Source organism: Rhododendron vialii, chromosome 9a, assembly GCF_030253575.1.
Source record: "Rhododendron vialii isolate Sample 1 chromosome 9a, ASM3025357v1".
NCBI classification, from domain to species: Eukaryota; Viridiplantae; Streptophyta; class Magnoliopsida; order Ericales; family Ericaceae; genus Rhododendron; species Rhododendron vialii.
This window is the reverse complement of record NC_080565.1, coordinates 26,628,323-26,653,940: the sequence shown is the minus strand read 5'-3', so window position 1 is coordinate 26,653,940 and position 25,618 is coordinate 26,628,323. Positions and strand designations below refer to the sequence as shown.

The 25,618-nt window shown below is 38.2% G+C and overlaps 1 pseudogene; it reads right to left on the bottom strand.

The window, feature by feature from the left end:
* Positions 1-12,468: 12,468 nt before the first annotated feature.
* LOC131299753 (uncharacterized) lies at positions 12,469-23,633 on the bottom strand (annotated as a pseudogene).
* Positions 23,634-25,618: the final 1,985 nt, after the last annotated feature.

Here is a 25,618-nt window from a genome sequence, read left to right as displayed (position 1 = left end):
AAAAACTGAAAATTGGATTGAAGTTGCACAAGAACAAGGACTTAGATAAACCAAAAACCCTATGAATGCATTTGATAAGGCAAAACATTTTTATCACAAAAGTTGGATGCTCATCATTAAGCAATAAACGCACGTTTTCTCTATAATTTGCACATAGTAATCCATTCATTAGTGGTTGATTCATAAAGTCTGTATTGGGTTATTTTCAACTTTTGACAACAAAACAAATGAGTAATAATACACCCAAAATGAAAAAGGAAAAGGGCAAAAAAAAAGGGAAAAAGCAATAAAGGAGATTCCAATCAAATAGTAAAAGAAACGTGAGAATTACTAAAAAAACCAGGGGAGGTGTTGTGCAGCAGTCTAGGGGCGGCAAATTGAACTCAGACCCATTAACAAATTCAGATCCATCAACTAAAAAATAGACCCAACCCAACCCATTTATTAGTTGGGTAAGAATGGGTTCAAACTCAGCTAACCCATTATTAGTTGGGTTATAATTGGACATCAATTGGGTCAACTTAATTGACCTAATGGGCAATGAAAGTAACCCACCAAATTCTGTCTCTTTTGCAATTGGGAAGCCCAATAAATCCAAACCACCCCGCTCAGATCTAGTACGGCCCCCTCCCTCTCTCTCTCTCTCCCCTCTCTCTCTCTCCCCCCACCCCACCCAGGAGCATGGCTTTCTCTCTCTTTTTTATTCAATTGTTTTGTGCTAAATCACACGCGTTCAAAAATATTTTGAATGGTCCGAATTAAAAATCAATTGTGACCGGAAACAATTATTTTGATCAGTCAAAATTGAAAACATATCTCATCCATTAATTGCGCGAATGGACCTGTGAAATTGTGCTCCGCCGTGAATAAATTTCTCTCATGGTAGTCCCACAAAGAATTTAGATTAAAAAATTGACTTATTTTTTTGTCCTTATTCAAATTTTTTTTGCATTTTTTTTATTTTGTATCAAACTTTTGTAACTTATTAATTTGTTTTGATGAGAGGAATCGGAAAAGTAAAAAAATTTGATCAAAACTTATAATTTTTTGAATAAAGACAAAAATAAATCAATAAGAGAAAAAAAATTACTTATTCTCGTCCTTTTGAAAAAATTTATGAGTTTCGATCATAATTTTTTTTTACTTTTCTAATTTTTCGATCATAATTTTTAGTATATATGTAATTGAGTTAATTGGCGGGTCGGGTTTGCTTTAAAATAAATGGGTCGGGTTGGGTATGGGTAATTAGGCTCATAGTTAATGGGTCTAAATGGGTCAATAACCCATTAAAAACCCAACCCACTAACAACTTATCCAATTTAACCCAAACCCGCCCGTTTGCCACCCCTATGCAGTACTATGCTGTGCATATTCGAACTGATCGCTCGGCAACGACCAGTTGGGATGGTAAAGATGAAATTTGGACCGTTGAATCATCAAACGAATTTAGTGATATGCACAGCACCGCACGGTGCTGCGTCGCCTTTACCATGCCCCTCTAACTTTAATCAATTTGTCAGTATTTGCTACATAGCCCCATTTTACACACTATTTTTTTAAGAAGCGCATCTTTTCCATATGCAGAAAAAAAGAAAAAAAAAAGGGAGAAAATAATACACATACAAATACAGCCCAATTGGTTGTCCTCCCAGATTTTGGTTGGTTGTTGAGTATGACTTATTTATTTAGGATATGTTTCACTAACTAAAATAAATATATATTGTGACAGAATAATGTGTCTCGTACAGCAGAAATAAGTACTTCAAAAATAAAAATATATGCGGAACGGAGCCTTATTTAATAAGCTAATGATGTCAAACAACTATCTTATTGTCTCGTTTATTTGCTTAAGCAAGGTAACCAAACGAGCTAAAGTAGTTAGGCCAGATCCTTCAAACACCAAATCAATCTACTACTCCATTAACTTCTCTTCAAAAACAACAGGCACATGGGTTGGGTACCATCTTCGAACATCCATTAATTAAGAAATTTTTCGGTGCCGGGCGGGTATATCTCAGGTGATACTCGTTCGGCACATCCGGACGGTCCAATATACTTTTAGACGGTTCGGATTAAAACTCTCTCTCTCCTCTCTCCTCTCACCCCAACATTTTTTCTCTCCTTTTTCTCTCTCCAAATCCGAGCCATCCAAAAATGTAATAGACAGTTCGGATGCGCCGAGTGGGCACCACGTGGTACGCCTCGGCATTGGAACCCCATTGGTAGGAGTAGTTTCTTATTTGGACCAAATGATTTGGCATAAGTACCTCACTCGTTATACGTGTCCCGGTCGAACTTTGAACACCACTGCCCAACTTGGCTCTCCATAGAGGCTATTCATATTAGCCTCTTGAATTATAAGCAAAAAAACACAAGCGATTTTTCTTCCTTGGGAATGCAGGTGAGTTATACCCATGAAGACATAATCAAACTTGGCCATTAGGCTAACTATTTTTTCATGCAATAAGTTGTATAGCCTTCGCTTATGTAAACCGTTGGACATCCATCCACAACTCTACCTACGGACTGGAAATGCATTGGGAAAATCCCAGCAAATCCCACGATTCAGAACTCCTTTTTGCCACGAATTAGGACACCCTACACTTTAGACAGATATGTCTCAACTGAACTCGGAATCGTATCAGACCTCCTACCTTGTGTCGACCATCGTACAACGGATCATGGGCTCACATAGTGACGTAGGGAAAGCTAGCAGTGTGGCGAGACAACTCTGGGCCTTGTGAGATGGCCTCTTCTTCGCTAAGGACAGAGGAATCAACAGCTTGGTAGTGGAGAATGGAGATGGATGCGACAAACGCGAGTAGCTCATTGCTTTAATAAAAACACAGGAACCTCAATCTCCTCCTCCTTCCAATGTTCAAAGAAACTTTTTTTGGAAGTATAAAGTTTTGAATACCAAATATTCTTTCTGAAACCCTTTTATCCGTAAATTTCCCGCATGCATATAGGGCTAACGTTTATCAGGGGATATACAGGGTTTTGCTTCACCAAGTACAATAATTACTAGCAATAAGTTCTTTCTTCAATGTATAAGCTTTGTGCTTGACTTCAAGAGGTGTACGTTAGACTTAACGACGCATGGATGTTCTATAGTCCTTTCAGGTCACCTTCTAACGGCAAAGTCAAACAAGGGCTATGTACGGATAAAATAGTCAAAGACAGCAGGACTAAAAGAAATAATGGTCGCGAAAACTAGCATAGATCAAGGGTATATCACCGTATATGTAAAAGAAGGCTACACACATACCTTTATTGAAGCCACTGCCAGACAATATCCCCAATAATCTTGGAGCACTGGGACAACTCTTCAGAAGTCGCACCTAATTCTCCACGCGACTAAAAATGCAAGTAGTATTCATCCCTCTCGGGGCTGCATTTCTAAGAGTGATGCTTCAAATGACAATGAGATTGAAGGAATACTCAGAAATTACAATCTAGATATTCAGACACAATAGAAAAGCCACCCCTTTTCCAGCAACTTGGTTCATCATATCTTAATACCTTAGATAATATTGGATCGAGCAGAATTGAGCCCTTGATATTTTGAGAAATAATTACTTGACTTTGGATACTTGATGTGGAGATCCATTTTGATGCCATGGAGGCTAATCACATAATAAAAATATATAGAAATGACGCATCCCGAATGGATTGTGCTAAAACTATAATTTTTATCCATCACTATTTTTCATGAAGTACTACATAATGAGATTGTGGATAGTGTGCTACATATATAGTATTTTTACTATTCAATGATCAATTCTTTGAATTTCTTTAAAACCTCTGTTTCGGTTTCTTCCCATTTTCAAGGCAGAGTTTTCACACCCCTAATATGCTCCTGTAGTAGTATTTTAATTAACGTTGTTTTGAAAAGTATTCTGAATTAATTCAATGTCTTCTTGTACGTAACTGAACAAAATAACGAACCTTTACTGGAAAAATCACAAATCTCGTTCAATTTTGTTCTGTACCATTTCCAGAAGCGAATGGAGTAACTTCTAATGAATTATTTCCTGAAGCAAATGAAGTCTCATGTAATGGCCAGTTCCCAGAAGCGAACAGAGTCATGGGCAGTTCTCGTAAGTGAACAAAATCTCATTTTAAGGTCGAAGTCATGACCGTGGACAATAGTTCCCAAAAGTGAACAGAGTAGTCATGGGCAATTCCCAGAAGCGAACAAGATCTCTTTTTAAGGCCGAAGTCATGACCGTGGACAAGGTTATGGTAAAATATAACCAATTCCCTGGAGGGAATATTCAAAAGTCAAATGGCAAGAATCCTAAATAATTTCACCTGAAGTGGAATAAGCCTGAAGCTTGAAAAGATAAAGGGAAGACTTCGGAAAATAAATCTCTTATATAAGAGTACTAAAGGTTTCAGAAGGACTAATTGTGTTACCTATTTAACAAAGTTATGTATTGGTGATGCTTTGTATTAAACCAGATTTGGAAGAAATTTGTTGAGCTACAGCGACATACGTTGTAACGGTTATCATGTTGAAACTATAAGTGAAGGAAAGAATGAATATCTCAATATCATTTGTATGAAGTCCAACCAGAAGTTGGTACTAGAAAAACTTGCTTCATTTTCTTGTGGTTTATATTATACGACAACAAGAACAATTGATGTTGTGACACACCAAAAGTGTTCCAACCCAAAACTGTTTATGCTATGGCATGATCGCCTTGGACATCCGGGAACTATAATGATGCATCGAATTATTGAAAATTCAAACGGACATTCGCTTAAGAACTAGAAGATTCTTTTGCCAAGTGATTATCCTTGTAGTGCTTGTTCATAAAGAAAATTGATTATTCGACCATATTCCTTGAAAATAAATATTGAATCCCCATCATTTTTACAAAGAAGTCAAGGGGATATTTGTGGGCCGGTAAATCCTCCATGTGGGCCTTTTCATTATTTTATGTCTTTGCTAGATGTATCAACTAGATGGTCACATGTTGCATTGCTTTCTAATCACAATACTGCTTTTGCTAAACTCATGACTCAAATTATTAAACTGCAAGCACATTTTTCAGATCATCAAATTAAGACGATTCGTACCTTGAAAATGTATGAGAATTTACTTCTCAAGCATTTAAAAGCTACTACATGCCTATTGGAATAGATGTAGAAAACCCTATTGCACATGTTCACACTCAAAATGGATTAGCAGAGTCGTTTATCAAAAGACTTCAATTGAATGCTAGACCTTTACTTACGAAGTCAAAATTACCTATTTCTACTTGGGGACATGCCATGCTGCATCTATTGTTCACATTAGACCAACTTCATATAATAAGAACTCACCATAACAATTTTGCCTATGGCCAAAAACCCAACATTAGTCATTTGAAGGTTTTTTGGTTGTGCAGTTTATGTGCCTGTTGCACCTCCTCACCGTACTAAAATGTGTGCTTAACATAGGCTTGGAATTTATGTTTGTTTTGATTAACCATCTATTATTAGGTGTCTTGAGTCCTTCACATACGATACTTTTAAGGCACGTTTGAGGATTGACATTATGATGAAGCAATATTCTTGACATTAGGGGGAGAAAAGTCGCAGCCAAAAGCTTGACATGAAATTACATGGAATGTCTCGACGTTATCACATCTTGATCCTCGTACCAATTTGTATGAATTTGAAGTTTAAAGAATCATTCATTTGCAAAGTGTTGCAAAGCAAATGCCTAATGCATTCACTAATACAAAGCAAATGACAAAGTCTCATATATTTGATGCTAATATCCCAGAATGGATAGAGGTCCCTGTTGGACAAGTCGCCGGTGCAACAACAAATAAGTATAAGACATGCCAGAAGCATGGGAGATTTGTCAGTGCAAAGGGTTGGAGTCTCCGGAAAAGAAAATTCTAAAATAAAGAATATAGTACTCCTGAAGAGGCCAAGTTCAATACTCCTAAAGAGATCTAGCTAAAAATTGTAGAAACCCAAAAGAGGTGAAATCCATATTTTCTCTGGAAGAGGAGTCTCCTAAAGAGAATTCTCCTGAAAATTTATCCCTGAAGAGGACCAGATACCTAAAACTAATGAAATCTCAATACACTACATAAATTCAGGAGACGTATGGGATAGAAACAAAGTCGCTGTAGACAACGTATTCTCGTTTGAAGTTGCTCTTGACATTAACCAAAAGTAATTATGAAAATGAACTACAATGTATGAAAGAATGTCGACATAGAAATAATTGGCCAATGTGGAAAGAAGCAACACAAGCAGAGTTGAACTCTCTTTCAAAACAAGAAGTTAAATTAAGACTTGTAGGAGCCGTTCGGCTAAATAAGCCACTTGGTTTATTTTTTTGTCTTTATTCAATTTTTTTCGCATTTGTTAGTTTTTTGTCAATTTTGGAGGGATTATTGTTTCTTCATAACAAGAGGAATCTAACAAGTAAAAAATTACGATCGAAATCCAATTTTTTTGAATAAAGACGAAAAAATTGGCTTATTTTTATCTTTATTCAAAAAAATTAGATTTCGATCGTAATTTTTTACTTTTTAGATTCATTTCATCATGACGAAACAATAATTTCCAAAAAATTGACGAAAAACTAACAAATGCGAAATAAAAATTGAATAAGGACAAAAAAATAAGCCTCTTAACTTATTTAGCTAAACGGCCCCTTAAGATAACAATAATAACATCAAGAGATACGGGATGACTCCATTTTGAAATAGTGTACTCATCCTGTTCTCCGCAATGGCATATCAGTTTGTATGAAAATGTTACAAAACTTATAGTATCTGAACAATGAGAGACATAAACGAAAGCATGAAACGATCAATAGAGCCTTTACTACGTAAAGCTAGCTTATTACTACGTAAAGCTTTTCAAGAGCCTTTTCATTTTTCTGCTCTTGACCTATGCATTGATCTTTTGTGATTTCGGTACGCTTTCACAATATTAATTGTATCGATTTTTTTCCCTACCTTATCCATGGATTGATTCGCCAATACTGTCTACAATATATATATATATATATATATATATATATATTTCCCTCCACGTCCTATATATAACTAGTAAAACCTGGTAAGCCATGGAAAGAATTCACATTCATGAGTATGTATATAGCTGCAGGTTAGAAAAGAACAAATTTCGGTGATATACATGTATTCCGGTGATACTACATGTTTGTTAATTGGTTTATTTTTTAAACAGATGGTTGTATTGTGCCCACTCATGTGGTGTTAATTTGCCCAGAATTCACTACGAATCCGAATCTAAAATGTGTAGAGGTTTCTATGAGCAGTAGAGGATCTATGGGAGGTGGCTTCCTTTTAGACCTTCTCCGGATCGCCCCTCCTCCGCTCCACTGCAAACCTGCACCAAGGCGTGAGGCGGTTGGCCGCCTCTCGCCCCTCCGACGAACAAGTTAGAATACAAGAAGAGGAGAGAGAGAGAGAGAGAGAGAGAGAGAGTACTTTAGAGTGATCTAGGGTTGCGTAGCTTCTAGGGTATAACCCTTCACTTATATAGGCCAACGTACCACGACACATGCCCGTGACGTCACAAGTAACCGCCTTCCTTCTTAGACATTCCAGGCCTCTTTGGAAACAGCAAAAGGAGTCTCCATGTGGCCTCTGCGTGGGTCAAACCAACCCAACCGACCCGCTAGCCCAACCCGAAGGCTCGGTCCATGGGCTTACAAGCTGGGCCATAAACCGATGGGTTGGACCCTTCGATCTGGCCCACCTCGCTTCGGTTGTTCTACTACCTTGTTGGGCCTCCAGCCCAAATGACGCAGCAGCTGAGTGAGCCCAACTTCTGGCTTCGCCTACTTCCCTTCCCTGGGCTTGCCCTATTGTCCATAACGGTTCGGCCCACCACAGGATCCATGATTTGTACTCCTTCCGTCTCAATTTGTTTGTCCAATCTCGAAAATCTAACTTTTTTAAGGAACACAATGATTACACCTAAAAAGTGACAACTTTCCACATTTACCCTCAAATTTTTTAAAATGTTACTTTATTCCACTTAAGAAAGGGCAAAAAGGGAAAATTGATTCAATTAGAAGTCAAGTGGACAAACATTTTGGAACACTTAAAAGTCAAAAAGTGGACAAATAAATTGGAACGGAAGGAATACTTAATAAGAGCTCAAAATACGTATCACATATATTTCTACATTGACTGCAAAAAGAACTATATTCCTTAACTGTATATTGCAACTTACTAGGTCTAAGAAAAAGACAAGACTTTGCGTATATGCATAGCCACCACTTAATTTTATACATGGGAGTAAAATATGGTTCATAACTTGAAATTTAGGACAACGCTTTCCACTTAGAGGGACTTGCAAGTACCAATCCCATAAAGGATTTCTTATTTAACCTGAAAAAGTTTGTTTAACTTGTGAAAATTTTATAAAGTACTCCCTTTATAATATCAAGGCCATCTCCTTGAGTGTTGGGCTTAGTCCTTTTTATAATATCAATTGGTTCCAAAAAAAAAAAAAAGTTAGAATAACTTGTGAAAATTTTCTGAGTTGTGCTAGGACTCAGGCACCCTTTTATTGGTGTACTAATAGGATTCCACATGTAATTAGGCTTAATCTTTGGGCTTCCTATAAATGAGAATTTATGGAGCCTATATATAGAAGGGTGCGAGAAAATGTGCGCGAGGGCAAGAGCAGAGATGTAGGGGATAAGAGATAAAACCTAGCATGAGCACTGGGTGAGTGAGAGCTCAACTATACTCTTGAGTCTTGAGTGAGGACTTATGTTAGGGTGTACGTTTTTTGCAAGGCTTCTATGGGCTTGGATGGCATTGTGATCTTAGTCACACAATTCATCAAAATGTATACGCTCGTGCTTGGTGTAGTAGTTTGGAATGTGTTTCAACGACTCTTTCATGCTCACGCTTACCGCTCTTCGCTCGTGCACCACACTCGAATTATATGACCTGGATTGTGTGATTAATACTTCGCAACATATGAAGGCAACGAGTCCTCTCCCGTTTTGGCAACATAGTGAGAGAATTTTTCAGTGGGAAAATGAAATTTTCCTAACTAAAGATACAACAAACAGAAGAAGGCTCTGCAGATGGAGTGGAAGAACAAGACCTACGGGCTACGAGTGCTTCAAGGAGAAAGGCAGAAAGCAATTAAAGAGCCAAAATGTTATTTTCTCAAACCAAAGGGTAGCTATATAAAGTGGCAACATGCATGAACTGTAAACCCAGATGTCCGTAAAAGAGACAACATCTTGTGAATATCCAAGTTTAGGCATGGACCAGAGAGGGAAATAGTCAAGGTACGCATAGGCGGGCCCAGAGACCACTGACCGTCAAACCCAAAAAAAAAAAAAATTGCTCTTTTCTATTTTTAAAAATTTCCTCTTTAATGATTTCTTCGTTTATGTATTGTTTATAAACATTATATTCTCATTTTATAAGTTTGAAGATACTAATAAAGCAAATAAATAAGACTAGACAAACAACATTAAATATTCGATTCTTCATAAATACGTTGGGACACAAGCAGGTTCACAAAACATTACCCAAAAACATGTTTTTCAAGGCAAACAAACCAAACTACTGGGAGCACAAAAAAAAAAAAAACCACACCAAACAAACTGGGAGCACCGGAAAAGCAACTTGTACTCGGTGCTCCTCGATCAATTAACCAAACTACTGCTTCTTGCGAGTCAATGGACATTAAACGCAGCAGCTGCCTGCCCTGCCACCAACGACACCTGTGCCGCTGCAGAAACTGCCCGGACAGCAGTGGAAAGCACCGAAACAACAGGTGATAGCACAGGCACAACGGTGGCAACCACCGGAAGAACTGGTGCAACTACCTGTGCTGCGTCATAAAGGACCGGAACAGCCGGTGCTAGCACAGGCACAACTGCCGCGACCACCGGAGCAACCGCCTTCCCCGCAGCAAAAACTGCCTCATGAATAGCCGGCGCCAGCACGGGCGCAACCTTAGCAATCACCCGATTGAAAACAGGTGCAACAGCCTTCTCCGCGGCAGAAACTGCCTCATGAACAGCTGGTGCTAGCGCAGGCGCAACCACTTGATGAAGATAAGGCGAAACCACCTTCTCCACGGATCGGATGAAAGGACGGAAGGCCAAAAACATCTTAATTCTTGTAGATGTTTCAAGTTAAATGTATTTTGATTTGTGCCCGATGATCAACTACTGCAGCACTCGCCCACTTAAGGACCCCTTTTTATAACAGGTTTTTTTTCGGCTTTTTCATCCAAGAGTTTATAGGAGTAGTAGTTAATGCTTTTCTTGTTACAAAAAAAAAAAAGAACCCAATATATATGAAAAGATAGTTGCTTCAGGAACTATCAAGAGAGAGAGGTTAGTCTTATAAACTAACAGACTATTATTGAAGTATTTCCCATAACCTCACTTTCACTCTTTTACAATAGTATCTCTCTAATTTTCTGAATACATTAAACCAAAGAACTGAGGGTCCTATTTATAGAGGAGGAACCAGGGACTATGTATAATAAGCAAAAACTTGAGGAATCTAAGTGTAATTAAGAAGGTGATTCCCACGTCCTCATTCTGCCGCCTAGCCGAAAGGCTTCTTCATGGCTAAGAATTGGATGAGGTCACCCATGTGACATCACCATGATGTCATCCATCCAACCATTTCACACACTCCCCCTTGGTTGGATGATCGCAAACTAAGAAAATGCCTCGTTAAAACTTTGTCAAGGAAAACCCAGTAGAAAAAACCATTGATGAAAGAAAAAGAGTGCACTATTCTTGTATTTCTTGTAAGGAGATTGCCTCATTAAAACCTTGCTAAGAAAAACTTAGTGGGAAAAAACCTTAGATGAAAGAAAAAGAGTACAATCGACCCGACAAATGAACTTCAAGTCAATGGAGGCAAACGCTCACAGATTGCCTTATTAAAACCTTGCCAAGGAAAACTCACTGGGAAAAAACCTTAGATGAAGGAAAAAGAGTACAATCGACAAATAAACTTCAGGTCATTGTCTCCCCCTCAACGTGGATGGTAAATCTTTGAGCTGCCGTATCCCAATATTATGAACAAGCTTCTTGAACGTTGCAGTTGGTAATGCCTTGGTAAACAAGTCCACCAAATTGTCATTAGAACACATTTGTTGGACATCAATGTCTCTATTCTTCTGAACCTCATGTGTATAAGGAGAGATGTGCTTTGTCCTGTCACCCTTGATATAGCCACCCTTGATTTGTGATACAGGCTGAATTATCTTCATAGAATATTGTTCGGTTATCTTTGATTGAAGATAATCCACTTCTCTCTCTGATATGTTGTATCATGGACCTTAACCATATACATTCCCGGCTTGCTTCATGAATTGCTAGAATCTCAGAATGATTGGAGGATGTGGCAATCAATGTTTGCTTTACCAAACACCATGATATAGCAGTGCCACCACAGGTAAAGATGTACCCTGTTTGTGATCGAACTTTGTGTGGATCAGACAAATAACCAGCATTTGCATATCCAACTAGCTCTGGCTTTGAGCCGTTTGGATAAAGTAAGTCCATGTCCATTTTGCCTTGTAGATAGCATAGAATATGCTTAATTCCATTCTAATACATTTTGGTGGGACACGAACAGTACCTAGCTAATCAATTGACGGAGAAGGCAATATCGGGCAATGTGCAAGTGGCAAGATACATAAAAGCACTGATTCCACTTATGTATGGTACTTCAGGACCAAGTGGCGATTGACCCTTTTCTTGAGGACAAAAGGGATCCTTGTTCACTTTAAGTAATCAAACAACCATAGGAGTGCTCAGAAGATAAACTTCATCCATGTTAAAGTGTTTCAGGACTTTTCTGTATATGTTGACTGATGGACTAAAATGTCATCTTGGCAAGTGCTTGATCTGCAGGCCAAGGTATTTGTTTTGCCAAGATCTTTCATCTCAAACTCCTTTTTCAAATATACAACGATTTTAATAAACTCTTATGGAGTTCCAACAAAATTTAGATCATCAACATAAACCGTAATGATGGCAAATCCGATTTTTGATTTTCTAATAAAAACGCATGGACAAATTGGATTATTCAGATAACCCTCTTCCAATAAATATCCATTGAGACGATTGTACCACTTGAGTCCGGATTGCTTCATTTCGTATAAAGAACTTTCTATCTCGATAGAATAAACACTTCTGGGTTTGGAATAATATGCTTTAGGCATTCTATATCCTTCAGGGAGTCTTAACTAGTCTAGTAGTCTTATTCAGCTCTCCATGAATTGATCACGGGCCATGCATGAAAGAAAGATATATACATCAACGTACAACCACAGGTGGACGCATGCATTTGATGTTTGTAGTGTCGAATCCCATGGAATGGCAACTATAACACAAATTTTGAACTGTGTTACTGTGCACAACAATTAATAAGAAACAGAAAAAGATGGAACAACCATCCGTTTTAGGAGTATTTCTTAAACAGTTAAACCCAAAATCTCCATTGTGGCTTTCAGTATTTCCTTTGAAAAGAAACAGAAATCAGAACTTTGAGGGTACAACCTTCAGGAAAAAGGATTGGTTTTCCCTAGTCATGAGAATTTTCTTCAACCAATTGATGTTTACATCATTTCCCTTTTGGCAATGTCTTTCCAAACTAACTTTTATATTTTGAGATGTAACACGATATATGTCTCAGCAATCTTGTTAATATCCAGTAACAAGGCTCCCATTTATAGCATGAACTGGGGAATAGTTTACGTGAAGAGTCTGATTTCATACCTCAAACTCGTGTCACAATGCTAGGGCAGATAACAGTTACCCAATTGGCCATAAGAGTTCATAGCACCCGTGAGGTTTTCACACGTATGGGTAGTGATTTGGTTTTCAACAACTCTGTGTGTACTGTAGAGTAGGCTTTCACACTTAAGGAAGCCAAGGCCTATTATATTAAGGGCTTTCATGGTCCCCTTAAGCAATGCAAAGATAAGGCGACTTCTATTTTAGATGGTCTGGCCATTGCACTGGCATTGTTTTGGTTGAGAATTGACCTCCAAAAACTTGCTTGGCTGCACATAAGAGAAGTGTCTCTATCAAACTTGAATCTCTGACTTTGCTTGTTCTTATCAGGATTTCCACGTGCACCGGTTGCTGTCATAATTAATGTGTTGAGAATGTCAGTGATCATATCATGAATTGGTTATTAGTTGTTATTTAGGAGCTTGCATGGATATTTTAAGTCTAATCTAGTTGGAGTATCAACAGATAATAAGACTTGTTTGTTTTGCCAGTATATTTAAAACATCATGGTCTCCATGTGATCATTTGTTTTTGTATACTTGTATTTGTTAGAATTTATGATTCACCAACAAATCATGTAAAAAATTTGTTCATCCATATTATGTTGTTCCTAATTCTGTAGTCGAATTCTTTATCCCTAGACTTATTGTTTCTGAATACCAACTATCCATCAAAACTGTGAGTTTTTTTTTTTAATCTCAAATGTTTCAATTGGAGCATTAGATGAAGCTATGGTCTTGTTCAGTGAGTGATTTTAGATGTTTTGATGTTTGGTGTGTCTATTCAATTTGAGACATAGGAACAGGAATGCCTATACATGTTATGGTTTAGTTCATTGTAGGGTCATCAGACACCTTGTTCCATTTTGGACCAAATGTCCCATTCAAGGTATTTTTTCCATTCTTCTTTGTTTTGTTGGTTCACAAGAGGCAATCATTTGTTGGAGAGCCTACTAGGAATGGAAGTGCTCAATATAATTTTCGGAAATTTAAACAGAAACCCCGAAAACATACAGAAATATCATTCAGCTAATTGTGTCGAAAAAGTTTGATACAAACACATAATGCTTTTAGGAAGTGCTCTGTTTTCAGGTGTTGAAAGTTGTTTTTGTGCAAAAATCGAAACGACGTGAATTTGACATGGGTTCTGAATGTTTAGTGCAAAATTTTATTGAACATAAAAACAAAAATAAGTCATAAACACTGACTAATTGCTCTATTCATGGAGATTTTCAGTTGTTCCTTATAAATGGCCTATCAAACATTATCCACCTTGTTTAGTTGTCAGTTCTGAATTAAGTTTTTGAGATAAAAAGTTGAATAGGTTTGCGTATTTTTGTATTAGTATGAAAAATGCATAAAGCCATACTAAAAGAGATGTAGTATCTTAATTCCAAAATTAAACTCAACAATAACCGCTTAAACATACAAAAATAGTCCCAGCTCTTTACATTTTGGATCAATGAGCCAACATAATTTAGATTAATTGCTTCCATTCAATTGATCATGTAAGGTGTCCCTTTCCGCCTTGAACATGTGTTGATGGAAAAGGGCTGCTTGTTTGTTGTGAGGTATGATTGACTTGTTGCTGGTAGATTGCTGCCATCTTGTTGTAGAGGTCCATATTAATAGGCTGCAGTGGAAACAATTCATCAAAAACGAATGGCTTCCATGTCTAGTTATAGAGAATGATGTATGAATATTATTCAATTCTAATGAATCCCTAGCAAGTAGCAACATGATCGTGTCTCGAGACTCTCATATGTTGAGATTGCCACCAAAATTTTACAGCTTATCGTGCGTTGTGGAAGAGATGTATATTCCTCCATCTTCTATAACCTGAAGTGTTTATTACCATATGTGTGCCTAGAAGCAACTTCAACAAAGAAATAACTTCCATTTCTACTTGTGAAGATCTATGCATGAGAACTCGGCACTCCTAATGTACTCTCAACAACACAATTCTTGCCTTGATATTGTTGTAATTTGAAATTTTCCCCAACTGAAAGTACATTGACACTATTCTTGCCTTGGTATTGTGCAGCTGAAAGTACATCAAAAATTTGGAATAGAGATATCTTTAACAATGATCATCTACCCCCAAGATGGCAAGAAGTGCTCGTCTCCCTGTCTAATGCATCTCTGGTTGTACGATCGTATCCCACGACTCGTGTATTTTAAAATTTCATGTGGTGTGATGGACAATAGGACAAGCACACAGATACTTCTAGGTTTACTTGGGGACGCAGAATCCCTAACCCTTCAGCTAGCTGCAATATATATATATATATATTATCACATACCTGTCCTAGGAAAGTGCAATATGGATTGTTGAAGGGAACTGAACTTCTAACAGCTGCAACATCTGTTGTTGCTTGTGACGGATTGTGGTTTGGAATCATGGGAGGCACCACAAAGGGATGAGGAGGGGGAAGAAATGCAGGCCCCATTCCCATTCCCATGCCAAGACCAACACCCATCCCCATGCCCATACGAGCTAGGAGTGACATCTGAATCTGCTGCTGGTGATGCAACCCCAGAGCTGCCGGCGTCATCATTTGGGGCATGTTGTTTCTTGTTGCACTGCTCATTAGGTGAATTTGTGCTTGGAGTTGCTTTAAGTACTCTATCACCTCATCCATTGAGGCTTTATCAGTCTGCAAATTCAATAACATGAGAAGAGTTAAATCCACAGGTGCTTTATCATTTTCGCATCTTTACTGTTGTGAGGTATCTCGTGTTTTACAGTTTTACTGTACTGTGAGATTGCCGAGGCTCTGAGTGTTGTAAACGGAGAAAGCATTAGATGGGACCTAGTGTGAGACAGTTAGGCTTTGAAATTTATATCATCATTTAGCGATTATATTCTTCTTCTTTAACGTTGTGGAGATGAAAACACTGCCGAACCATGTATATCTTGTGATCTCTCGTGTCAAGTGTAATTATTTGTCTTTTTGTACCATTTTGAATGGATCAATATCAATTGGAGTTTACATAATATATGCATAAGGTATTAAGGTCCAAAATGTAAACCATAAAGCTTTTTGTCATTTGCTTACCCTTAGCGTTTTGAGGTGTCTTGTGTTTTACAGTACTCTCAGAATTATTGTACAAGGTTCCTTTCGGCAAGGCCCTGAGCGTTGTGACATAAAGAGCATTTGGAAGGGAGGCTGTGCGAGGGAGCGAAGCATCAAAATCTTTATTGTTGCATAGTGATTTTGTTCTTCTTTTCTGTTGGGAACGTAAGAATACTGTCGAACCACATATATCTCGTTTCTCTTGTGTTACGTCTGATTGTTTCTTTGTTTAAGATAATTGTGGCCACGTTCTGGTGGAGTTTAGGCAAGTAAAAAGAAAAGTTGTAATGCAATAGCAACAAAAGAAACGACGCATGCATCTCACCTTGCATTTGGCACCAGCTTCTGCAGAGCTCTCATTTTCTGATTGATCCTGTCTCTACGTCTCTGCACCAATACGAATCTTCGATCACTCGGAATGATATTAGTGTATATCAATCAAACAATGCTACAGTAGCTCAAAAGTTTCTCTTCAGGAAAAAATCTTTCAAAATGCTCCTACTTACCCTCTCTGACTTATTGTGAACAGCAGCAGCTCAGCTTCGCCGTGTGGAGTGGGACCTGCCTGTTTCCCCTTTTGTTGTTTCCCTTTCTTGATCCTCCAGATTTTCCTGGGTACAACAAATGATTGACAATCATAAGTCAAAATTCAAAGGGAAGATCCAAGATTCTCATGACACTAAATGAAGAATGCATATTCGGAAGCATCCTCAATTTTGTACGTAAAACGACTAGGTTTGGCTTCGTAAAGAGTTTCGTCTAAAAAATAATTGTGCAAACGTTCGTGTGATCGATACTCCAACCTATTTGTCAATTAGTTGTTCTTAATTTTTTTCCCCTGTATCAGAGTGCCCTCTTGAAGCCTAAATGCTTGGGTATGAACCGAGAGGAGTGAGGATTGGATTAATAATTGGTCCACCTCTTGGGATTCGAACTATCGATTGGTCGGTACAGTTTCGAAAAGGTTACTTTTACCTCATTTTCAATGAAAAAGTTCGATCGTCATAATAACATTTTATGGTCGTCACAACCTATACATGTATAGTTGCTACATGTATAGTTACAACATTTTTTTGGTCATCACAGTTTTGGGTCCCCCCGCAAACACATTTTATTAGAAGGGCTGAGCCTGAGATGAGTTTGATCCAACAGCTAACTTGCATTGGTTTGTGTCTAAATCAGTTTTTGTCTTCGCTGTAAAGTCTCTAAGGTATATAATTACTTTTTTTTTAATTTCCTTATTAAGACTATTGATTAGACTTGCTCTGAATTGTTTGAATTAATACCGGTTGTTACTTAGTCTTAGTGTTGGAATTTTCATCTTTAGCTATATGGGTTTGTTTATTTTAACTTTTGAATGTTCTTAGTAGACATGTATGCCTCAAAATATGTGCTAAAATCACAGGGGTGAAGATTTTTTCAGGAAATTGTCAGTTCTTCATGTTCTTTGGTTTCTAGAATTACTAGGCTTACATCCTATTAGTTGTTTGTCACAATGACTGTGTTGACGTGCTCGCATCCAGTTAGTTCCTTTAATTTTCCTTTGAACTGGTTTCTTATAGGGGATACTAAAATCACTAACCAAGAAAATGAATAATTGAAAAAAGGAAAAAATTGGAGTAATATTTGGAATCTTTATTGAGTTCTATGCTACCCATTTGCCTGCTCTTTTCATTTGTTAATTTTGGATAGTTCAAATGTTGGTTATTTGGTGAAGGTTTGGCTGCTTTGTTACGTGTCTTTAAACAAAGAAACCGTGCCTAGGTTATTTTTCAAACTAACATCCAGTGGAATAGTGAGGTTGGTTGCCCCCTTTATTTAACCTTTCAAAACAACCGGCAAATACCTTCAATACAATCCTTATGTTCGATCCGAATCACATCTGAGCTCCATAATTGAATAAGTACATGAGATTTTTTGTAAATACACAGTCAATTTATTTGATAATATGTTTCTGTGCGTTTGCATTTTTCTATTTTCCACACCATTATAGGCACATATACGGTCACAGACACGGCTGGGGACACAGACACAAATATGGGACGCAACCATTCTCAATAAATGGGGATACAGACATGGCGGGGGACACAGACACAACAATTTATCATGATAATGTATGAAAAAGAGTTACGACTTATTTATATTCTTTATTTTTGCCGCATTTAAATTGAAATAGTGCACATAGTATGTAGCGCCTATTTCTTTTTCTCCTTGACATAACATACCTGTTATAATGCCCTTGATTCATAGATTCACTTCAGCGTGCAATACCTTTCAATAATTGACCAGTTTAACAAAAAAATGCACTTCCTTTGTTGCTCTTTTCCTCTTAATAATATTAGACTGCATACCCGTGAGAGTTGTGGCCCCTGTGTTGCTCTGGGTTTTGATGGAATTGTAGTATGTTTTCCATTGATTTGCAAAAGACATAGTTAACATTTGCGATCTCCTTTCACTTTCAAGGTGTAGACATGAGAGATTAATCTCTTGAGAACTTTATGCAGGTGATGTTGGGTAAGGCCGAGGATTCATGAACATCGAAGCCACAAATAGTGATAATAATGTGAGTCTCCTTTTTCTTTTCATGCTCTGCTTTTTGTTATAGCACTTGTCTTGCTTTCACCTTCAATCTATAATAATTTTGGTTTTCTTTAAGAGTTAGATGGAGACAATGCTTTTATGTTATTGCTATTAATGTGGTTTTCTTAATTTCCATCAAAACATTAATCTGTTTTTATCCATTGCTAGATCCGTATCGTGTGAAATTTATCTGAATGCTCTATCCATTGTCATGCTCTTACTGCAGTTTTTGATCAAGGTGTCATTGGTTTGTATTGGACCAACTTGACATCCTCATGGTATACATCTCATGCTCATCATGAAGCAATAAACGCACGTTTTCTCTATAATTTGCATATAGTAATCCATGCATTAGTGGTTGATTCATAAAGTCTTTATTGGGTTCTTTTCAACTTTTGACTACAAAACAAATGATTAATAAATACACCCAAAATGAAAAAGGAAAAGAAAAAAAAAGTGAAAAAGCAATAAAGGAGAATCCAATCAAATAAAAGAAACGTGAGAATTACTAAAAGGCAACCCAAGGGGAGGTGTTGTGTAGCACTATGCTGCGCACATCCGAATCGTCTGCTCAACAACGATCAACTCAGATGATGGAGATGAAATTTGGACCGTTGGATCGCCGAGCGGATTTAGTGATGTGCACGGCACCGTACATCGCCTTTACCACGCCCCTCTAACTTTAATCAATTTGTCAGTATTTGCTACATAGCCCCATTTCACACACTATTTTTTAATAAGCATCTTTCCCACATGCAGAAGAAAAAAAAAAGAGAGGGAGAAAATAATACAAATACAGCCCGATTAGTTATCCTCGCAGATTTTGGTTGGCTGTTGAGTATAACTTATTTATTTAGGGTGTGTTCCACTAACTAAAATAAATATATATTGTGCGAGAATAACCTGTCTCGTACAGCGAAAATAAGTACTTCAAAAATAAAAATCTTAGCAAAACGGAACCTTATTTAACAAGCTAATAATGTCAAACGACTATTCTTATTGTCTCGTTTATTTGCTTAAGCAAGGTAACCAAACGAGCTAAAGTAGTTAGGCCAGATCCTTCAAACACCAAATCAATCTACTACTCCATTAACTTCTCTTCAAAAACAACAAGCACATGGGTTGGGTACCCTCTTCCAACATCCATTTAGCAGGAGTAGTTTCTTATTTGGACCAAATGATTTGGCACAAGTACCTCACTTGTTATACGTGTCCCGGTCGAAACTTGGTTCTAAATAGGCTATTCATATTAGCCAATAAGGAGGGGTGCTCAAGAAAACCGACCAAATCGCAAAATTGATCCGATCCGGAACAAACCGTCTTATTTGGTCCAGTTCTACGGTCAGGTTATGATTTCAAAAAAAGAAGAACCATTAATTTTTATTCGGTTACTGGTTCTCAAATAATTAAATAACATTGGTTAGAATCGAACCAAACCGTTTAAAACTAAAATAAATATAGAAATACATATGTGTGTAATTAAATGTGTATTTAGATTTGGTATGTTAATCTTTTCCTTACTAAACTTAATTTATTTAGAGATGAAATCTCATTTGTTAGGAAAGCTTTTATTTCCCTCCTTCCTTTCCTATTCCAACAGATTAGTTTTCTATTTTATTAATTATATGAGTTCATATTTTGTGAATAATTGTTTGGATGCCAATTGGATAGAACTGAAACCGAACCAAAATCGGACCAGTATTGTGGTTTGGTTCTAATTAGGTTCCATGCATATGTTGGTTAGGTTTTGGTTCACAATTTTCTAGAACCGTTTGAAATGATCCAGTTATTGATTTTCTAGAGAATCAAGTGCTCTATCAGCAAAAAAAACAATCGATTTTTCTTCCTTGGGAATGCAGGTGAGTTATACCCATGAAGACATAATCAAACTTGGCCATTAGGCTAACAATTTTTTCATGCAATAAGTTGTATAGCCTTCGTTTATGTAAACCGTTCGACATCCATCCACAACTCCTTTTCGCCACGAAGGACACCCTGCACTTTAGACAGATATGTCCCAAGGATGGTTGCCCGCTTGTGTGGAGCGGGGTCCATGTTTTGAGAGTGCACCTTCGCCAACTGAATTCGGAACCGTATCAGCCCTCCTCCCTTGTGTCGACCATCGTTTCAGCTTGCATGAGTAGGTACACTCAAAAGTCAAAACCGTGGGGAGAAATGTTGGGATTCGGTAGGGGACAGTTTTTTATTTCACTAGGGGCATTTGATAATCTAAGGTGTCCGGACCAGCTTTCGTTCATCTCGATTAATTCTTGTGGCACTAATCTTACCTTCCACAAGTGGGTCGCCCACTTAAAGCCGGGATAAAGCCCTTTTATAGACTGGACCTATAAGAGTTGATACCACTTAAGACATTCACATTTGAATCAACAAAAACACACTGGGACTTTTGAAAAGACCAATTTTGACCAATAATACACCGCCGAACTTAAATTTGTTTCGGAATAGCTATATTATATAGCTGATGTGAATCCCAAATCCAGTGTCTTTATAGACTTGACCTATAAAGACACGAGCTGTGCTACGTGCACAGCAGCCTTTTTCTCCCGCCCCGGATCGCACAAAAATGATCGAAGCCGCTCATTTTGTTCAAAATATGTCGTTTAAGGTCTCTGTAAAAAATGAGCTTCGTTCGATTTCGTTAGAGGCGTTAACAAAACACCCAAAATCACTTCAGAATTTAGGCTGATTTTGGGTGTTTTGTTAACGCCTCTAACGATATCGAACGAAACTCATTTTTTACAGAGACCTTAAACGACATATTTTGAACAAAATGAGCGGCTCCGATCATCTTTGTGCGACCCGGGACGGGAGAAAAAGGCTGCTGTGCACAGCTTGCTGTGCACGAATCATTTCTGTAAAGACACTGGACATTCACAAATTTTTTTTTTTTTTTGTAAGTCAATCAACTTCATTTCATTACAAAGTGCCCATCGGGCAAATACAGGAATCCACCGAAAATACAAAGATACAGGCTAAACATGAACATCAGATAGGAACCTAAACTCTACCATCGATAAATAAGCACATATTGCAAAGCAGAGCCGACATACGAAATTCGACCAATAGAGCCGTTCACCGTAATAGAGATTAAGAACCTATGGGAACGGAACCTAATCACTGAATAAGCAAGAAAACAGGGGACCCTTTTCATCAAACCAATCTTAACCCCGAAAACAGGCACCAGAGCAAGACGACCATAATCAACCCACCATCGTCGGACAATCCTCAATAGGCGTCAGATTATTCGCTCACCATCCCTTCCACACAAGATCTAAAAAAACAGACCGGTACCTATTTCGGACTGGGGAGACTAGTCAGGAAACCCGAAAAAACCGATAAAAATAGAAAAAAAAAAAAGGAAAAAAAAAAAAAAAAAAACCCTAACTCCATCACACCATTATTACCTCACCGCCGGCCACTAACCGCCGGATCTGAGAAGACAAGGCGGGGTCCGGTCGAGTCAAGCCCACAGAACACCGGCCGGAGGTCTGATCATCCGAAGCTGTCACCTGAAACACACCAACGCTCGCCATACAAAACCGGAGAGAGATACACCGGAGGGTCGAGAGAGACTGGAGGAGGGGAAAGGGAGGGGAGGGTGGCGGCGGCCCCCTCCCCCAAATCTGGAATCTGTGGGTTTGGTTTTTAGAGAGAGAAAGTAGAGAGAAGGAGGAGCGATCTTCTGGACATTCACATTTGAATCAACAAAAACACACCGGAACTTTCAAAAACACCAATTTTGACCAATAATACACCGCCGAACTTAAATTTGTTTCGGAATAGCTATATTATATAGCTGATGTGAATCCCAAATCCAGTGTCCACTTTTTGGGTGGACTCCTCCAAACCCCGAAGGATTTCCAGCTCAATACGGTGGTAGCATCAAAGAGGTTTGCAAATGGGAGGAGGTATCATTTTTGATAGACTACGACAATGGATCATGGGCTAACACAGCGACGTAGGGAAAGCTAGCAGTGTGGCGAGACAACACTGGGCCTTGCGAGATGGCCTCTTCTTCGCTAAGGACAGAGGAATCAACAGCTTGGAAGTGGAGAATGGAGATGGATACGATAAACGCAAGTAGCTTATTGCTTTAATAAAAACACAGGAACCTCAATGTCCTCCACCCAATGTTCAAAGAATTTTTTTTTGAAGTACTTCTATAAAATTTGGAATACCCAAATATTCTTTCTGAAACCCTTTTATTTGTAAATTTCCCGCATGCATATAGGGCTAACGTTTATCAGGGGATATACAAGGTTTCGCTTCACCAAGTACACTAATTACTAGTAATAAGTCTTTCTTCGATATATAAGCTTTGTGCTTGACTTCAATAGGTTTACGTTAGGCTTAACAATGCATGGATGTTCTATATTCCTTCTTTCAGGTCACCTTCTAACAGCAAAGTCAAACAAGGGCTATGTACTGATAAAATAGTCAAAGACAGCAGGACTAAAAGAAATAATGGTCGCGAAAACTAGCATAGATCAAGGGTGTACGTAAAAGAAGGCTACACACATACCTTTATTGAAGCCACTGCCAGACAATCTGCCCAATAATATTGGAGCACTGGGACAACTCTTCAGAAGTCGCACCTAATTCTCCACACGACTAAAAATGCAAGTAGCATTCATCCCTCTCGGTGCTGCATTTCTAAGAGTGAACGACAACGAGATTGAAGGAATACTCAGAAATTACAATCTAGATATTCAGACACGATAGAAAAGCAACCTCTTTTATCCTTGAAACCACTTTTAACCAGTCACTAACATGGATCCATGTAGGCCATTGACCTTACTGCAGATTGCACAAGATCAACGAAAAACAACAGAAGCTGTGATCAAGAATGCCTCCATTGCCATGCCATTGTGCATTTCCTTGACGATTGACGTCCCAATACTCTTTCACTTAGTTTGCCATATGCTATGCATACATATGAGAGAGAGAGAGAGAGAGAGAGAGAGAGAGAGAGAGAGAGAGAGAGACGTCCCAATACTCTTTCACTTAGTTTGCCATATGCTATGCATACATATGAGAGAGAGAGAGAGAGAGAGAGAGAGAGAGAGAGAGTACCTTTAGCATCCAGCATTCCATTAGACAGAGACAAACTAAAACTACTACCCCTCCCAAGATTACCACAATGGCAATCCCAACAAGTGGTGAACCTTCCAACATATGCGCTCTCGGTTACAGGTTAATTTTTGCGAGCTAGGCATGATCTCAAGAAACTCTCTTCATTAGACATTTACAGCTTGTTAGCTTTGAAATTCTTCCAAAAACTGTGGTCAAAAGACTACTTGGATCTTCTCAACAATCTCCCCTGATGGTGATTGCAACAGCCTTCTTTGCAGCTCCTTCCAGGTAGGAGTGACTTATCCATCCAACTCATGTTGGGCATCCTATATCTATACTAACCGGTCTATTCCATGAATTGTTTTCTTACATATAAAATTACAAAACAACTGACTTGGTTAGCTTCATTCTGCAGGCATTGAAATTTAAGACTGCCTTTTTCCCCATTTTATCTTAATCATCCACCCACAAGAGAAACCAATTAACGAAAAACGAAAGTGGAAGCTATAAACAACATGCGCATGCAAACAAATAAATGCAGTGACAGGAGAAGCATGAATTGTCAATGCAGGGTCAAAACAGAGCCTGGTCAGTTAAATTGCTACATTACAAAGTTTAGATCAATGTATTATTAATGCGTTAGACTAGCACAACTGGCCGATCAACACTTCACCACCATATCAAACCCCTAACCTCCACCCCACAAAACCGCCTGCCCAAAAAACCCTGGGGGAACGATTTCTTGAGCTATGCTCAAAAGTCAAGACAACCAATGCAATACATATGCGAATCCAACAAATAGTCCAGGAAATTAGCATGCGCGCGCGCGCGCACACACAGTAAATTGTGATTTGATTTCTTGATTCATGAAGAAGCTGCAATTTTGAACCTTCTAGTAAACACTGATGGACTTTTGTAATAGCAGAAACATTCTGTATGTATCAACTTTATTTTTCTTTGAATAAGCATGGTATGTCCATTGAAGTAACTCAAAATATCAGTTTTGTGCCGCAATATCGACTTAGATCTACTAATTAGGGACAGAGCTAGGATTTACGTAGAAGGGAGGCCGAAACATAGAACCCAAAATTCCACATATTCACATGGCTATTGAATTTTTAAGTTTTCCTTGAATATAGTTTGAAATTCAAGTATGATATCTAAAATACAATATGCTACAAGAAAAACATGGCCACTTTCTATTCATACTTGGCAAAACGTACATATTAGTGTTTTAAAAGGCTCTAGGCGCACCAAGGCACCATGGTCCCCTGGAGACTAGGCGCAAAATAATAATATAAGTAGAATTCTAATATATGCAAAACTTTCAACATAAGCAAACACTTTTAAAACTTCCAAATGTTGTGAATCTTAAAAGAAAAGGAAAACTAGAAGATCCCAAAATTCTACAAAGACAGAGATACAGCCAAACAGAAAAACTAGGCAAGCCCTTCTCCACCAGACCGGGCCCCTAACAACAAACAACTGGTAAAACAAACCAACGACATAATGTCTAAAAACCTCTAAAGAGCACACTCTAAGCTATACACAACCAACTTGGGTTAGCCTAGTTAGCCAGGACTCTTGCATCAGATTAGGAGGTCAAGAGTTTGAATCTCCCCACCTGCTTGTGGGTGTTCTTACCTTAGAGGGGCTCTTTGTTTCTTCCCTATGATGGGCCTATTTCTTATATTGGTTGAGTTGTTGGACTTGGTTATCTCGTGAACTCACAATTGATGTAATGTAGTGTCTCTAGATTTTTATTTCGTAACTCATACATGATATAAATGATCTCTCCTATCGATGGACAAAAAAAAAAAGTTATACACGGATCAATTTGTTTTGATCATAGCTTCCCCAGGACTTCCAAGAACAAAATTTAGCTCCAATGTCACTCACAATATTGCAAAGAACAAGGAATGACAATAGACTGAATTGCACCCGGAAATACGCCAAAGTCAAAGTTCATTATACCATTACTATTCCATTAGGTTGAAGAAGAGAGCAAGAACCATTTAAAATGAGTACTCTCCTACACGATCTTCTTCATGGTACAAACAGTGATCATACATAAATTCGGACACAAG